Source organism: Vitis riparia, chromosome 11 (genome assembly GCF_004353265.1).
Source record: "Vitis riparia cultivar Riparia Gloire de Montpellier isolate 1030 chromosome 11, EGFV_Vit.rip_1.0, whole genome shotgun sequence".
In the NCBI taxonomy this organism is placed as follows: domain Eukaryota; kingdom Viridiplantae; phylum Streptophyta; class Magnoliopsida; order Vitales; family Vitaceae; genus Vitis; species Vitis riparia.
Window position 1 is genome coordinate 13,575,819 of NC_048441.1, and position 19,179 is coordinate 13,594,997.

Sequence of the window (19,179 nt, forward strand, 5' to 3'; positions counted from 1 at the left end):
AAGTGTGGTGTAAGCACACAAGGTAAGCATGCACCTTCATTTTGTATCCGATGGTAGCGTTCATCAAATTTCTATATACATCTGAAATAGAAAGAGTGTTTTATTTGAAAAAGTTAAGATATCTGGATACATTTAGTAGTGATTTTAAGAAATATTTTTAATATCTGTAACATTTAAAATTTTTATCTTTCAAGTAGGAGAAAGACTAAAAACACTTTGTCATGTTTTCAATCACATATATAGAAAGAAATTAAAGAAAGGAAGAGAATGAAAAAAAACAAAAAAAAAAGGCTCGTCACATGCTAACGCTCTTATTCAACTGGAGAGTCCCAGCAAGCTCTGATTAAGGCCTCGTCACCTCTCACCAAACGTCCAGTACTGGACATAGCTATATGGTTCTGCATATTTCCATATATATATATGCAACACCATGTTATCGAGTTTATCATCTCTTGCGTACCCTGCCAACGAGCAACATGGCCGGGAGTCCAGTTGCCGCCGTCGTATCACCACTTGGCCAGAGTGTTCAAGAAATGTCTATGAATGGGAATGAGCCACCCCCACAATACTTTCTTAAAGAAAACAGTATCCAGCCTATGGATTCTTTTCTCCCATAAGATCCAATTCCCATCATCGACATCAGTCTCCTCTCCTCCTCTTTGTCGCTATCTTCAAAAGGAGGAGAAGAAGAGCTACAGAAACTTAAATCAGCTCTCACTTCATGGGGCTGCTTTCAGGTTTTGGTTTCTGCATACTCGAAATCTTTATAAGAAATATGAATATTTTTTATAGGGCGACAGTTATTGGCATAATCAAAACCCTCAGTTTGGTAGAATTTATGTCTAGCAATTGGGCCCATTTATTTTTATATAAAGAAATTAGTCAATTTGGTGCTTAATTCCTTGTCATGCCTGCCTTTCATTTGCATGAGCACTCACAAACTACTTGGAATTTGCTTCTGAGTCTCAGGCGGTAGGCCATGGGATTTCTAGTTCATTCCTAGATAAAGTACGGGAAGTTGGGAAGCAATTCTTTGCACTTCCGGTGGAAGAGAAACAAAAGTACTCCAGGGCGACTGATGGCATCGAAGGTTATGGGGATGAGCCTATTCTTTCAGAGAATCAAGTGCTCGACTGGTCATATCGCTTGCTCCTCAGGCTACAACCAGTGGATCAAAGAAAGCTTCAACTTTGGCCCGAAAACCCAAATGAATTTAGGTACTTTTACTTAATTTTGAATGATGGAAGCTTTTCTCTTATATTGATCATGGACTTTGGTTTATTTTTCTTGCAGAGAGGTCTTGGATGAATATGGCGCAAAGGTAAAGATTATAATGGATGTTCTCTTCAAGGCCATGGCAATGTCATTGAATCTGGAAGAGAATAGCTTCTCCAGTCAATTTGGAGAGCGGGCAGTGATGCAGACAAGGTTTAATTTCTATCTGAGTTGTCCAAGGCCTGATCTGGTTCTTGGTTTTAAACCTCATTCAGATGGATCAGGAATCACTGTCCTTCTCCAAAACAAAGAAGTAGAAGGTCTTCAAGTCTTCAAAGATGATAAATGGTTTAGGATTCCTGTAATTCCCCATGCTCTTGTTGTCAACCTTGGGGATCAGATGCAGGTATATATATCTCTGTCTATTTGGCATGGCCCAAAAAACTATTCCACCTGAGAAGGATTTTCTTGGCCTTGTTTAGCTAACATATATAGCAACTACTGAATAAAATATAAGACAGAAACTAGGAATATTCTTTGATTCAACGCAAAATTTCGGAAATATATCATAGTGGAATGCCAGATTTGCTTAAAACCCATTTGTACTTCTAATTTGTCTCCAAAATAAAAACCTGGTTGTAGACCCTCAATTTTGTCCCTTTAGCACATGTCTTTAAAATTCGTTTTCAATGCTCCACAATAGTTCCATGGTGGCCCAGTACTACTCACCACTTACCTATTTCTGAGTCACCTTGGAGACTTTGGTTGAGGGATTATTTGATCCCTTATTGTGACCCTTGGCAGCCCTAACTTAGACTTAGGCTTTTCTTGTTTTTTTTTAGGATAGCTTTTAGATACACTTGGCCCATTAGGCACCACCCTAGGCCCACTTAGTCTCATCATAGGCCCGTTTAGGCACACTTGGCCCATTTGGATATTTTTAGTGTGACTCGTATGACTTGCATGGTTACATGACTTTTGGGCTCGACTTTTGTTTATTGGTTTATTTTTATTTTATTTCATTTTATTATTTTTATTTATTTATTTATTTTTAGTTTTAGTTTTATGATTATCATTCACTTTTTATTGGTTATCTTCCTCTTTATATTATTTTCCTTAACTTATTTATTATTTATTTTTATTTATTTATTTATTTATTTATTTATTTTTACCGTTTCCTAATTTATTTACTTGTTTATCCGTTCATTCAATTATTTAACTTCAAAAATTTCATGTTTTTGCAAGGAAACTTACTATTGGAATTTAAGGAAGATGGGACTCTCTTTGGAAGGTTTTGGAAAGGAATTTGAAATTGGGAAGATTGCTTTTGAATTGAAAGATTTAAAAAAGGATAAGGAGAAAAGAAGAGAGAAAATAGGAGATTTCGCCTTTTTTAAGGAGATTTAGGTTTTAGGAAAAAGGGGATATATATACGTGAGAGAGGAAGAAAAGACGGAAGTTTTTTTTTTTATTGTGGGAGGAGATTATTTTTTTTTTGAGAGAACACGCAAGAGAGAATTTTCGGAGCAAAGGGTCGTGATATTCTTTTTGAAATAGAGAGGAACAGAGGATTTTCTAGGATGAGCTACCTTAACGCATCAAAGACGGATTTTTTCCATAACACAGGTTAGTTTTTGAAAGAGTTTTCATTTTTTTTTATTATATATCTTTTTTTTTCTTTTTTTCTTTTTAATTCCAATTTAATTTAGTATTAATTTATTTGTTAGTTTGGCTTGAATGAGTTTGTGTGTTTTAATTTTGATTCATTATATTAGAAAAAAAAAGAATGATTTGATCCCTATTTAATTTTGATTGATTGCATCAGATTGAAAACATTTGAGTTTTATTTATTCATTTATTCATGCATTTGCTACTCTTTTAATTACTTGTATTTCATTTATTTATTTATTGATAAAGTTGATCCCATATTTGAAAGTTCATATTTTTAGTATTCTTTGATTTAATGTGATTTATTTTAATTAGTTTAGATACTTGTATAATTTTAGTTCGTTAATAAAATTGATTCTATATTAAAAGTTCATGTCTTTAGTTTACTTTTGATCTAGTTTAATTCATCTATTTAATTCAAATATATTTATAGTTTTAGTTCATTGATAAAATTGATTTTATGTTTGAAAGTTTGCGTTTTTAGGTTGCTTTAATTTAATTTGATTCATTATAGTTAGTTTAGATATTTTTTTATAGTTTAGTTCATTAATAGAATTGTCCCCATGTTTGAAAGTTTCAGTTTTTTTTTAGTTTGCTTTGATTTAATAATTTGTATTCATTATTTTAGATGTTTTTATAGTTTTAGTTTATTAATAAAATTGATCCCATGTTTGGAAGTTCATATTTTTAGTATTCTTTTATTTAATGTGATTCATTTTAATTAGTTTAGATACTTTTATAATTTTAGTTCGTTAATAAAATTGATTCTATATTAAAAGTTCATGTCTTTAGTTTACTTTTGATTTAGTTTAATTCATCTATTTAGTTCAAATACATTTATAGTTTTAGTTCATTGATAAAATTGATTTTATGTTTGAAAGTTTGCGTTTTTAGGTTGCTTTAATTTAATTTGATTTATTATAGTTAGTTTAGATATTTTTTATAGTTTAGTTCATTAATAGAATTGTTCCCATGTTTGAAAGTTTCAGTTTTTTTTTTTAGTTTGCTTTGATTTAATAATTTGTATTCATTATTTTAGGTGTTTTTATAGTTTTAGTTTATTAATAAAATTGATCTCATGTTTGGAAGTTCATATTTTTAGTATTCTTTGATTTAATGTGATTCATTTTAATTAGTTTAGATACTTTTATAGTTTTAGTTCATTAATAAAATTGATTCTATATTAAAAGTTCATGTCTTTAGTTTACTTTTGATTTAGTTTAATTCATCTATTTAGTTCAAATACATTTATAGTTTTAGTTCATTGATAAAATTGATTTTATGTTTGAAAGTTTGCGTTTTTAGGTTACTTTAATTTAATTTGATTCATTATAGTTAGTTTAGATATTTTTTATAGTTTAGTTCATTAATAAAATTGATCCCATGTTTGAAAGTTTCAGTTTTTTTTTTTAGTTTGCTTTGATTTAATAATTTATATTCATTATTTTAGGTGTTTTTATAGTTTTAGTTTATTAATGAAATTGATCTCATGTTTGGAAGTTCATATTTTTAGTATTCTTTTATTTAATGTGATTCATTTTAATTAGTTTAGATACTTTTATAATTTTAGTTCGTTAATAAAATTGATTCTATATTAAAAGTTCATGTCTTTAGTTTACTTTTTATTTAGTTTAATTCATCTATTTAGTTCAAATACATTTATAGTTTTAGTTCATTGATAAAATTGATTTTATGTTTGAAAGTTTGTGTTTTTAGGTTGCTTTAATTTAATTTGATTTATTATAGTTAGTTTAGATATTTTTTATAGTTTAGTTCATTAATAGAATTGTTCCCATGTTTGAAAGTTTCAGTTTTTTTTTTTAGTTTGCTTTGATTTAATAATTTGTATTCATTATTTAGGTGTTTTTATAGTTTTAGTTTATTAATAAAATTGATCCCATGTTTGGAAGTTCATATTTTTAGTATTCTTTGATTTAATGTGATTCATTTTAATTAGTTTAGATACTTTTATAGTTTTAGTTCATTAATAAAATTGATTCTATATTAAAAGTTCATGTCTTTAGTTTACTTTTGATTTAGTTTAATTCATCTATTTAGTTCAAATACATTTATAGTTTTAATTCATTGATAAAATTGATTTTATGTTTGAAAGTTTGCGTTTTTAGGTTACTTTAATTTAATTTGATTCATTATAGTTAGTTTAGATATTTTTTATAGTTTAGTTCATTAATAAAATTGATCCCATGTTTGAAAGTTTCAGTTTTTTTTTAGTTTGCTTTGATTTAATAATTTATATTCATTATTTTAGGTGTTTTTATAGTTTTAGTTTATTAATAAAATTGATCTCATGTTTGGAAGTTCATATTTTTAGTATTATTTGATTTAATTTGGTTCCTTTTATTTAGTTTATGTGTTTTTATAGTTTTATTTATTTATTGATAAAATTGATTCTTTATTTAAAAGTTCATGTTTTTTGTGTACTTTGATTTAATTTAATTCATCTATTTAGTTTAGACACTTTTATAATTTTTGGTTCATCAATAAATTAATCCTATGCTTGAAAGTACATATCTTAGTTTGCTTTGATTTAGTTTGGCTCATTATAATTAACTTAAGCACTTTTATAATTGTAGTTCATTAGAAAAATTAATTCTATGTTTGAAAGTTCACGTTTTAGTTTAATTTAGTCAAACTTGTTTTAATTAGTTTAGGTACTTCTATAATTTTAGTTCCTTACCTGAATTGATCTTTTTTTAGTTTTTGATTCAAAATCATTAATGTTAGATCCTGATCACCCTCATCTTAACTTATTGCTTTTAAAATCCTAGCGGTTATTCATGAATTGATACTCTGTTAGTTTGTCTAATTTAGAATGCCTTGCCCGTTGCTTTAGTGATCCTTCATTTAATTTGATTTTCTTTTTTTGAGGCTTTTGGAAACTCATGAAGATTAGCCTCTATTCTCACCTTCAATTTCTTGGTTGTCAAAATTCTACTTTGTGATATTGTTCTCTTTTGTTTTGCTTGGTATTTTGATTCATACACTTTATTGCTTTCAAATTAATTTCTTTATTTTTTTTAAAATATAACACTATTCTCAAAATCTCATTTTCTTTAAAAATCCATTTCAAAATTCATTTAGAGTCTTAGAATCAAAATCTCATTTTTTTTAAAAATAATGTGCAACCTTGTTTTGATCGGTTCACATCTTTCAAATGAAATTACGGTTTTGAATGAACACGAATCAAAGCTTGTGGTCCCAAATAAATGGATAGTTCTAAGCTAAATTCGTGTTTTATATCGATTTGGGAATTGGTGAAATCCCCTTACATAAGAGAAAATCCTGTTTCCAAAATTTCATTTTTTGTTGCCCACATTTGACACCTTGTTGAAATCATCGTTATCTATTTTTTAGGATTTATATACAAGATGTATGTGATAATTGATGATTCTGGTATACTTTGATCTACTTTTGCTATGCTAATTACGATAAACCTAGAGCATAGCTAGGATTTCTATATTTTATTATTTGTTAATCTAACCCCTTACAACTTGAGGAAGCACTGTACAAATTTACTCTTATGCTATCCAGGTATAGTCCTCTATCACCTGCTTTCTAGAATATGTGAATACTGGCTTCGTCATTGTGACAATACATGATTATGTCTAAATAATGCTTGAGTGTTCACATAATTCAGACATAAGCATTATTTAGACATAAGCATTATTTCACAATGACGAGCATATTCACATAATTCAGAAAGCAGGTGATAGAGGACATACTTGGATAGCATAGATAATTGTAACGTGCTTCCTCAAGTTGTAAGGGGTTAGATAATAAATAATAAAATATAGAAATCCTAGCATGCTCGTTATCTAATTAGCATAGCAAAAGTGATCAAAGTATACAGAATCATCAATTATCACATACATCTTGTATATAATTCCTAAAAAATAGATAGACGTGATTTCAACAAGTGTCAAATGTGGCAACAAAAATAAATTTTGAAAAGATTTTCTTATGTAGGGGTTTCACCAATTCCCCAATCGATATACACGAATTTAGCTTAGAACTATCCCATTTATTTGGGACCACAAGCTTTGATTCGTGTTTCATTCAAAACCGTAATTTCATTTGAAAGATGTGAACCGATCAAAACAAGATTGCACATTATTTTTTTAAAAAAATGAGATTTTGATTCTAAGAACTCTAAATGAATTTTTGAAATGGATTTTTAAAGAAAATGAGATTTTGAGAATAGTGTTATATTTTAAAAAAAAATAAAGAAATTAATTTGAAAGCAATAAAGTGTATGAATCAAAATACCAAGCAAAACAAAAGAGAACAATATCACAAAGTAGAATTTTTGACAACCAAGAAAATTGAAGGTGAGAATAGAGGCTAATCTTCATGAGTTTCCAAAAGCCTCAAAAAAAGAAAATCAAATTAAATGAAGGATCACTAAAGCAACGGGCAAGGCATTCTAAATTAGACAAACTAACAGAGTATCAATTCATGAATTAATCACTAGGATTTTAAAAGCAATAAGTTAAGATGAGGGTGATCAGGATCTAACATTAATGATTTTGAATCAAAAACTAAAAAAAGATCAATTCAAGTAAGGAACTAAAATTATAGAAGTACCTAAACTAATTAAAACAAGTTTGACTAAATTAAACTAAAAACGTGAACTTTCAAACATAGAATTAATTTTTCTAATGAACTACAATTATAAAAGTGCTTAAGTTAATTATAATGAGCCAAACTAAATCAAAGCAAACTAAAGATATGTACTTTCAAGCATAGGATTAATTTTATTGATGAACCAAAAATTATACAAGTGTCTAAACTAAATAGATGAATTAAATTAAATCAAAGTACACTAAAAACATGAACTTTTAAATAAAGAATCAATTTTATCAATAAATAAATAAAACTATAAAAACACATAAACTAAATAAAAGGAACCAAATTAAATCAAATAATACTAAAAATATGAACTTCCAAACATGAAATCAATTTTATTAATAAACTAAAACTATAAAAACACCTAAAATAATGAATATAAATTATTAAATCAAAGCAAACTAAAAAAAAAAAAAAACTGAAACTTTCAACATGGGATCAATTTTATTAATGAACTAAACTATAAAAAATATCTAAACTATCTATAATGAATTAAATTAAATTAAAGTAACCTAAAAACGCAAACTTTCAAACATAAAATCAATTTTATCAATGAACTAAAACTATAAATGTATTTGAACTAAATAGATGAATTAAATTAAATAAAAAGTAAACTAAAGACATGAACTTTTAATATAGAATCAATTTTATTAATGAACTAAAACTATAAAAGTATCTAAACTAATTAAAATGAATCACATTAAATCAAAGAATACTAAAAATATAAACTTCCAAACATGGGATCAATTTTATTAATAAACTAAAACTATAAAAACACCTAAAATAATGAATACAAATTATTAAATCAAAGCAAACTAAAAAAAAAAAAAACTGAAACTTTCAAACATGGGAACAATTCTATTAATGAACTAAACTATAAAAAATATCTAAGCTAACTATAATAAATCAAATTAAATTAAAGCAACCTAAAAACGCAAACTTTCAAACATAAAATCAATTTTATCAATGAACTAAAACTATAAATGTATTTGAATTAAATAGATGAATTAAACTAAATCAAAAGTAAACTAAAGACGTGAACTTTTAATATAGAATCAATTTTATTAACGAACTAAAATTATAAAAGTATCTAAACTAATTAAAATGAATCACATTAAATCAAAGAATACTAAAAATATGAACTTCCAAACATGGGATCAATTTTATTAATAAACTAAAACTATAAAAACACCTAAAATAATGAATACAAATTATTAAATCAAAGCAAACTAAAAAAAAAACTGAAACTTTCAAACATGGGAACAATTCTATTAATGAACTAAACTATAAAAAATATCTAAACTAACTATAATGAATCAAATTAAATTAAAGCAACCTAAAAACGCAAACTTTCAAACATAAAATCAATTTTATCAATGAACTAAAACTATAAATGTATTTGAACTAAATAGATGAATTAAACTAAATCAAAAGTAAACTAAAGACATGAACTTTTAATATAGAATTAATTTTATTAACGAACTAAAATTATAAAAGTATCTAAACTAATTAAAATGAATCACATTAATCAAAGAATACTAAAAATATGAACTTCCAAACATGGGATCAATTTTATTAATAAACTAAAACTATAAAAACACCTAAAATAATGAATACAAATTATTAAATCAAAGCAAACTAAAAAAAAAACTGAAACTTTCAAACATGGGGACAATTCTATTAATGAACTAAACAATAAAAAATATCTAAACTAACTATAATGAATCAAATTAAATTAAAGCAACCTAAAAACGCAAACTTTCAAACATAAAATCAATTTTATCAATGAACTAAAACTATAAATGTATTTGAATTAAATAGATGAATTAAACTAGATCAAAAGTAAACTAAAGACATGAACTTTTAATATAGAATCAATTTTATTAACGAACTAAAATTATAAAAGTATCTAAACTAATTAAAATGAATCACATTAAATCAAAGAATACTAAAAATATGAACTTTCAAATATGGGATCAACTTTATCAATAAATAAATAAATGAAATACAAGTAATTAAAAGAGTAGCAAATGCATGAATAAATGAATAAATAAAACTCAAATGTTTTCAATCTGATGCAATCAATCAAAATTAAATAGGGATCAAATCATTCTTTTTTTTCTAATATAATGAATCAAAATTAAAACACACAAACTCATTCAAGCCAAACTAACAAATAAATTAATACTAAATTAAATTGTAATTAAAAAGAAAAAAAAAGAAAAAAAAGATATATAAAAAAAAAATTAAAACTCTTTCAAAAACTAACCTGTGTTATGGAAAAAATCCGTCTTTGATGCGTTAAGGTAGCTCCTCCTAGAAAATCCTCTGTTCCTCTCTATTTCAAAAAGAATATCACGACCCTTTGCTCCGAAAATTCTCTCTTGTGTGTTCTCTCAAAAAAAATAATCTCCTCCCACAATAAAAAAAAAAAAAAAACTTCCGTCTTTTCTTCCTCTCTCATGTATATATATCCTTTTTTTCCTAAAACCTAAATCTCCTTAAAAAAGGCGAAATCTCCTATTTTCTCTCTTCTTTTCTCCTTATCTTTTTTTAAATCTTCCAATTCAAAAGCAATCTTCCCAATTTCAAATTCCTCTCCAAAACCTTCCAAAGAGAGTCCCATCTTCCTTAAACTCCAATAGTAAGTTTCCTTGCAAAAACATGAAATTTTTGAAGTTAAATAATTGAATGAATGGATAAGCAAGTAAATAAATTAGGAAACGGTAAAAATAAATAAATAAATAATAAATAATAAATAAGTTAAGGAAAATAATATAAAGAGGAAGATAACCAATAAAAAGTGAATGATAATCATAAAACTAAAACTAAAAATAAATAAATAAATAAATAAATAATAAAATAAAATAAAATAAAAATAAACCAATAAACAAAAGCCGAGCCCAAAAGCCATGTAACCATGCAAGTCATACGAGTCACACTAAAAATATCCAAATGGGCCAAGTGTGCCTAAACGGGCCTATGATGAGACTAAGTGGGCCTAGGGTGGTGCCTAATGGGCCAAGTGTATCTAAAAGCTATCCTAAAAAAAACAAGAAAAGCCTAAGTCTAAGTTAGGGCTGCCAAGGGTCACAATAAGGGATCAAATAATCCCTCAACCAAAGTCTCCAAGGTGACTCAGAAATAGGTAAGTGGTGAGTAGTACTGGGCCACCAAGGAACTATTGTGGAGCATTGAAAACGAATTTTAAAGACATGTGCTAAAAGGACAAAATTGAGGGTCTACACTGGTACTAGGATTTATAGCTGCCTCCCACCTCCTTCTCTGGGGGTTGCAGTCACATGGTGCCCATAGAACCCCAACATACTGACCCTTCAGGCCACATGCAATTCTGCAGTTCTGTGGGTTATTAGAGACATAAACAAACTTTTCCTTTTACATGTGCCCTGAATTAATCAGCATAGCATGCCTAGCTTAGAAGAAAGCAATGGACAACTGAGCATTGTAATTGGTTTTTATATGAATTTATGCAGATAATGAGTAATGGAATATTCAAGAGCGACATACACAGGGTTGTAAGCAACTCAGAAAGGATGAGGATATCAGTGGCTATGTTTAATGAACCTTAGCCAGACAAGAAAATCGGACCAGTGGATGGCTTGATTGACGAGAAAAGGCCAAGATTATATAGAAATGTGAAAAATTATGCTTATTTCAACTTTGAGTGCTTTCTGAAAGGGCTGATACCACTTGAATCAACAAAAATATGATTCTCGATTCTCATTGCCTTCGTATCCTCCGTATTAAGAATTGTTGGGGTGCTTTTGGTATTAATAGTAGTATTCATATGAGAATAACAGAAGACATTTTTTTTTGTTTCTTTTCAATAAATAGTGAGCTGAAAAATCTGTTAATAACAGAATTTGGCTTCAGCTTCATATAATGTAAACTTGTCTCTTTTTTGGGAGTGAGAATAAATTTAATATACAGAGTTTTCTTCTCTGAGTTTTTCTAATATGGCATCAGAGCGTATCTAGTTCTTCTCTCCCTAACGCATGGCTCGTGGTGGTTCCAATGGCAATCGCATGGTGGTTAGCACTTCTCAATCCTCCACTTCAGATGATTCCAAAAGCCCTTAGTTTCTTCACAATGGGGATCATCTTGGGCTCACTCTAGTTACCCATCAACTTACAGGATCCAATTACAATACATGGAGTCGTGCCATGATTATGGCTCTCACAGCAAAGAAAAAGTTGGGATTTGTCGATGGAATTGAAGTCTTCCTCGACCTTCCGCCACTGATCTTCTTTTGTTATGTGGAATTGCTGCAATAGTATGGTCACTTCTTGGATCTTAAATGTTGTTTCTAGGGACATTGCTAATAGTGTTCTATATATCGACAATGCATTTGATGTGTGACGTGATATACACGATCGCTTCAACCAGAGCAATAGTCCTCATATATTCCAAATTAAGTGGTTTTTAGCTACCCTAAATCAGCGATCTATGGATGTCAACATCAAGAGTGTGTGACGCAATTTTTAATGGGTCTTAATGAATCTTTTGCTCAACCTCGCACCCAAATTCTGCTCGTGGATCTTATCGCGTTGATCTCTAAGGTGTTTGCTCTTGTTGTTCAAGAAGAACGTCAACAACCTAATAGCTATGGACTCTGGCTTTGTTAATTCCAATTGGAATTTCTCATTCATCCTCATCTATGGCTGCTTCAAGTTTCACTCCCAGACCACGGCATGATCGTCCTCTCTACACTCACTATGGTCTCTAAGGGCATACCATTAACAAATGTTATAAGCTCTCATAGGTATCCCCTTGGATATAAACCTAAATTGAAGTCCTCTAAATCCAAAAGCCAAATCAATCAAATCTTTGGGGTTGTTTCTGAACAGTTGCAACAAGGATCCCCATTAGGTTCTCTTACTACTACTCAATGTCAACAATTTATTGCCTTGCTAAGCTCTCAAGTGTAGGGGTGCTCCTCTCCTTATTTGCTTCTCCACCGAAGCCTTCTTTCTCCAACTTCAATGGTATTGTTTCCCTCTCTACTTCTTCTTTGAACCTTTTCATTTCTCCTACCTCTTAGATTTTGGATACTGGTGCAACACACCATGTCTGTTGTTCATTATCCTTATTTGCTCATTCCAATTTTATTTATAATTATTGTGTTACTTTACCTTTTATTTGCTATTTAGTTAAACAGAGGCATTTACCTTTTATTTCTAATAATTCATTGTCTAATACACTGTTTCAATTGGTCCATTTTGACATATGAAGCTCATTTCAAACACTCATTACTGAAGACTACAAATACTTCTTAACCATAGTAAATGATTGTACACATTTCACCTGGATTTATTTATTGCATTTCGAAGTTTGATGTTACCATGTTTTTCCTCAATTTTTTGCTCTAATCCAGACACAATTAGAGTCAAAATCATAGATGTTCGCTTTGATAATGCCCTTGAACTAGCTTTTTCTTATTATTTTTTCGAAGTCAGGCAATATTGTTTGTTTCCACTCTTGTGTCGATGGGCCACAACAAAATTTTATTGTTGAGCGTAAACCTTAACATCTTCTTAGTGTAGCTTAGGCATTGCATTTCCAATCTCATATTCCACTTATTTATTGGGGTGATTGCATTTTAACTTCTACTTATCTAATTAATAGAACTCCATCACCACTCTTTTCCCATAAAACTTCTTTTGAACTCCTCATGAACAAAAAGCCTTCTTATTTATGTCTGCACACTTTTGGGTATTTATGCTATGGTTCAACATTGCCTAAAACTTGGACAAAATTCTCTCCAAGAGTTATACCTATTGTCTTTCATGGTTATCCTAACCAAGGGATACAAACTTCTTGATTTGGTCACTAATTCTATTTTTATCTTGAGGGATGTTGTGTTTCATGAGTCCATTTTTCCTTTCAAAACCAATTCCAATGTGCAACCTGACATGGATATTTTTGTTGACACTATGCTTTCTATTCCCTCTTCAAACACATCACATCCACTTGTATTTGGTTCTAATGATCGTACTTCTAGCTTAACTCCTACAAGCTCTCCTTCATGCCCTTCTAAGCTCATAAAACATCCATCTTATCTTCAGGACTATCATTATTACTTGGTGACTGATTCCACTAATCTCTCTCCATATTCTACATCTCACATTTGGTCTCAGGTCCTTGATTACCACAGGTTATCTCCTTCCTACAAGCAATTTGTGTGTCATCTTTCTTCTAATGTTGAGCCTACTTCTTTATCTTAAGCTATTCCTGTTTTGAAATGGAAGAAGACAATGGATGTTGAATTAGAGGCTTTAGAGACTAATGGAATCTGGTCTCTCACCACACTTCTTTCACAAAAACATCCCATGGGTTGTAAATGGGTACATCATATAAAATATAGTGTTGATGGTTCAATTGAGTGATACAAGGCTCACCTTATTGCTAAAGGATATACACAGTAAAAGAGGTTGGATTATTTTGACACTTTCTCACCTATCACTAAGTTAGTCACTATTAAGGTTTTAATTGCTTTAACTACAATTAATGGTTGGCATTTAACCTAGCAAGATGTGAATAATGTATTTTTGCACGGTGAACTTTCCAAAGAGGTTTATATGACTTTGCCATCGAGATTTCACCATGAGAAGGTGTCGTTGGCTACTAATATCATTTACATCACAAATCCTTCTATGATTTAAAATAGGCTTCACGTAAGTGGTTCTCATAGTTCTCCACCATTCTCAATGGTGAAGGATTTGTTTAATTTGTTGTAGACAATACTTTATTTGTAAACTCATTGACAATCATTTCATTGCTTTGTTAGTGTATGTAAATGACATTATCATAGTTAGTGATAATCAAGAATGTGTTAATGATCAATTGAAGAAGTTTCTTAACAATCATTTTAAGTTGAAGGGCCTTAGAGACTTAAAACATTTTTTAGGTCTTGAGGTTGCTACGGATCCAAGTGTTATTGGTTGCAAAATAAGAAAAACTCCTATGGATTCAAGTCTGAAGCTCTCATAGGATAATGGTGAATTGCTTAATGACCCTACCATTTACAAAATGCTAGCTAATAGGGAAACTTTTGTATCTAACTATAACATAACCTGATTTGGCTTATTTGATTGGTGTCTTAAGTCAATTCCTTACTCAACCAAGAGTTCCTCATATGCAAGTTGTTCATCATGTGCTTTAATACAAAAAAAACCACTATTGGCCAAGGACTATTTTATTCATCCTCAATCTTAATAGAGCTTAAAGATTTGCTTATTCGGATTTGGCATCATGTTCTAATACCCAAAAATCAATTAGTGCTTTTTGTGTATTCATTAGGAATTCACTAGTTTCTTGGAAATCCAAGAAATAACATAATATTTCCAACTCTTTTGCTGAAGTAGAGTATCGTTCCATGGTTAATGCCACATGTGAGATAGTGTGGTTACTTGCCTTGCTTAAAGATTTGCACGTGCATCATCCCAAACCAGCTTTGTTGTTCTATGACACCAAGTAACACTTTATAATGCAACAAAGTCAGTCTTTCATGAACGCACCAAGCATATTGAAATTGACTACCATTTTGTAAGGGAGAGAAAGTCTAAAATGGTATCCTTAAGACACTGTATGTTTTTTCCCAACATCAGCTTGCTAATATGCTAACAAGGTCATTTTTCCTCAATTTGCTTTTTGGCTCAACAAGATGGGAGTTAACAATATATACTCTCCATCTTGAGGGTCGGGAGTATTAAGAATTGTTGGGGTACTTTCGATATTGGTAGTAGTATTCATATAGGAATAATAACAAAAGGCATTATTTTTTTTGTTTCTTTTCAGTAAATAGTGAGCTAGAAAATCTAATGTAACATAATTTGTTTTCAACCTCTATAAAATGGAAACTTGCCTCTTTTTTGTGAGAGTGAAAATGAATTCAATATACAAGTTTTTTTCTTTGATTTTTTCTAATACTCTGTTTTTCCCAAAAATGGTGAGAATTCTATTTCTTGTTTAGAACTAGTTGAACTGAATCTCAAGGATTATGTTATTGAAGCCTTGTTCTTTATATGTAAGACAAGCTTAGAATATTTTAGTCTATATATAGTGGGATATAATTGATGTATTTTGAATTGCATCATCACATAATGAGCTTGTATAATCAAATAATTGAAAACAACTTTCCCTCTTAATTATGTAGAAAGGTGCCAAGGAGGCTAATATGATCATGTGTCTGCATTATTACTACCAAGGAGGCTAATATAATCATATGTTTTTTGCATTACTACTCCCAAGGAGGCTAATATGATCATGTGTTTCTACATTACTACATCATGTACTAATAATAAAAAAGGAACGATTATCACATATTAGCATTGTTTTAGAGGTGATCTACACCATATATCAAATTAAACCATCTAATTAACAATATGCCAATCTTGAAGTGCTCAAGATTTTATAAATAATAATAATAATAACAATAATAATAATTTAAAAACACACACACACAAATTTAAGGAGAACTCTAGCGCTCTTAAATGGAGCTTGAGCATGTGAGCCTAAATTAAACTAAATTTCAACAATTTCCTATTCACTCATGTTTTCAAAAATAAATTTAGTATATTGTGATTTGTAAAATTCATCCAAGTCCACTAGAGTTTAACTAATATAAATATCTCTTAGAGAGTTTTTTCCTCCTTTACACACCCTAAGTATAACAACATCATTATTCTTCGTGTTCAACGAAATGCTCTCAAAAGAGAGATCTTTGTCCATTAAGTTTATGTTAACGATTCACATCTACGTGTGTCATTGACAATATTTTTAGAATCAGACTGATAATTGAACCAAACAAGTTGTTGATTCATGATTCATTGGTCAAACCGACGATCAAACCGATGATGCAATAAATATATAATTTATATATTGTATAAAATTAAAAATTTTAATAATGTTTGATTTTTATATTTGATATATTAAATTAAATTATAAAGTTTAATATTTTAAATTTTATTAAATAGAAATATGTAATATTTAAGAATGAAGATATATTTAAGATGAAAAAAATTATAATATTTAATTTTATCCCTATGTCTTTGTATTTTATTGTTTTAAAATTATTCTATTAATTAATTTATATTATTTTTCATAATTATTATTATATAATTATTACAAAAATAAATAGGAATTTAAATATTTAGATTTCTTTAAAGATTTGTATGATAAAATTTTGAAATAAAAACATTAATCTTAGATTCTTACTATGTATTTTATTTTACAACAACATATAACAAATATGTGTATTGCTCAATGGTTTAAACTTTAATTTTTAGGCTAAAGATCCATTTGTCAAGTCCTCCAACAAGCAATGTTTGTTTTCTTCACCTCTAATCAGTCCCAATCCAACATCGGAAGCACATGAACCAAAAAGCTTATCTATCGATTAACCCGACCCGACCAGTCCAATCTGGTTTTTAAAACGTTGAGAAGTCCACTAAAAAATACATATCAATATACATCTCAAAGAGAGCAACAAATGTCCCAGCAAATCTATATACTTCATTCTTTATATTTAGTAGATTTCACTTTACTGTCTGAAAATTCATGATTTTTATATCTATAAAGTCTCTAAGACACTTTGTGGGTGACTTTCTTTATTTATGATAAGTCCTTTGATTTGTTAATCAAATATATACTGAAAAACCGCTTGTCCAAAATAATAATAACCTGGTACTAGGATTTAAAGCTGCCTCACACCTCCTTGGGGATTGCAGTCACATGCTGCCCATAGAACCCCAACATATTGACCCTTCAGGCCACTTGCATTCTGCATTTCTGTGGGTTATTGGAGACGAAACAAATTTTTCTGTTTGCATCTGCGCTGAATTAATCAGCATAGCATGCCTAGCTTAGAAGAAAGCAATGGAATACTGAGCTTTGTAATTGGTTTTTTTATGATATTTATGCAGATAATGAGTAATGGGATATTCAAGAGCCCCCCATACACAGGGTTGTGACAAACTCAGAAAGGGTGAGGATATCAGTGGCTATGTTTAATGAGCCTGAGCCAGAGAAGGAAATCGGACCGGTGGATGGCTTGATTGATGAGAGAAGGCCAAGATTATATACAAATGTGAAAAATTATGCTTCTTTCAACTGTGAGTGCTTTCAGAAAGGGCTGGTACCACTTGAATCAGCAAAAATATGATTCTCAATTCTCATTGTCTTCATATCCTCTGCTTTTCCAGAAGAGGGTGAGGATTCTATTTCCTGTTCAGAACTAATTGAACTAAATGTCTGAGCCTATGCTATTGAAGCCCTGTTCTTCATCTTCAAGACAGGCTTAGAACATTTTTAGTCTATATAGTGGGCGTATTTTGAATGCATTATCACATAACTGCAATGTCATTTGAATGCAGTCCTCACCATATTCACAAAGCTCCTCTTGAAGCATAACTAGTTGTCACATTGTATCAGAGCCTAGTAGAGGCTCTACTCAAAAGGGAAATTTGTATATTAACTAAATAAATTAAGCTTGTAGCATCTTGTCATGAACCAAGATGGTGAAACCTAAACTTTTGCTGAGCTTGCATTATTAAATAATGAAGAGAGAACATCATGTCTGTCAATCTGCTATTATATCTAAGAAAATAATTTCATAAATATACTTGAACAAATTTTATGCTTAGGTGAATTAAGAAACAATATATAAACCTATTATGAAATTGCAGAAAGAACGGCAATCATCAACATATTGCAAATGAGTGCTCATATCAGCAGATGAAAAAGAAAGAAAAGATGGCAAAAAGATGAAGGTGGCTCTTCTGTTGAGTCATAAAACAATTCCTGGCACCTGTAAGGGAAGAGAGAACAAGGAGGATTGCTGATCAGTAGATGATATGGAAACTTACAGCAATAATCCAGTCCTTTCAGAAAACCAAGTTCTATCCACTATTTTCTTGGGATACCAGAAAATTGAAGGAAGTTCAAATTTGGCCCCAAGAGCCAAATGATTTTAGGTACCTTTTTTTTCCAAGTATTAAGAGCAGTGGAGAACGAGGGGCATATGTCATCTCTTTTTTCTAAGCTATTTTGACATGCATGATACTTGAAATTGAAGCAATTAATGACTCTAAAACTGAGCAAATTCTTGATATCATATTGACCCTTCAGCTTGTGTTATAATCTTGCAGGAAAGTCCATGAATATGAAGTTCATAATAGATCTTCATGGAATTTAATTAGAAGAAAATAGCTTATCAAACCAGTTTGAATGATTAAGGAATGGTTATGTACTGATCCTAGAGGCACTTTAGACATGCCTTTTAACAACTATGGCTAAGCCAGAAGCCCAGGACGAGTGGACGACACACCCCATCAACAAAGTCAATTAGGGACAAATCTTTTCAATGCTAGCCCTCAGCAGCCATATCTGTAGTGGTGGCATGAGCTGGGCCATGGCACAAGTTATGGGTCAAATTGGATGGAGCCTGATTCTGAACCTATTCATAATTGGAAAGGCCCCAAACCACACCTGGTTCATCTAAAAGTCTACCATCTAGTGCCTGGCCTCTTATGACCATTAATAGAAGTCAAGATTTGCCTTTCAAGTCTACTAGGAAACTTCATGCATTATTGATCCATTGTTATACATTCAAGTCCCTTTTTGACCTGG

The 19,179-nt window shown here is 30.0% G+C and overlaps 1 pseudogene; it reads left to right on the forward strand.

Annotated features, from left to right (window-relative positions):
- Window positions 1–476: 476 nt before the first annotated feature.
- Window positions 477–11,261, forward strand: LOC117924776 (annotated as a pseudogene).
- Window positions 11,262–19,179: the final 7,918 nt, after the last annotated feature.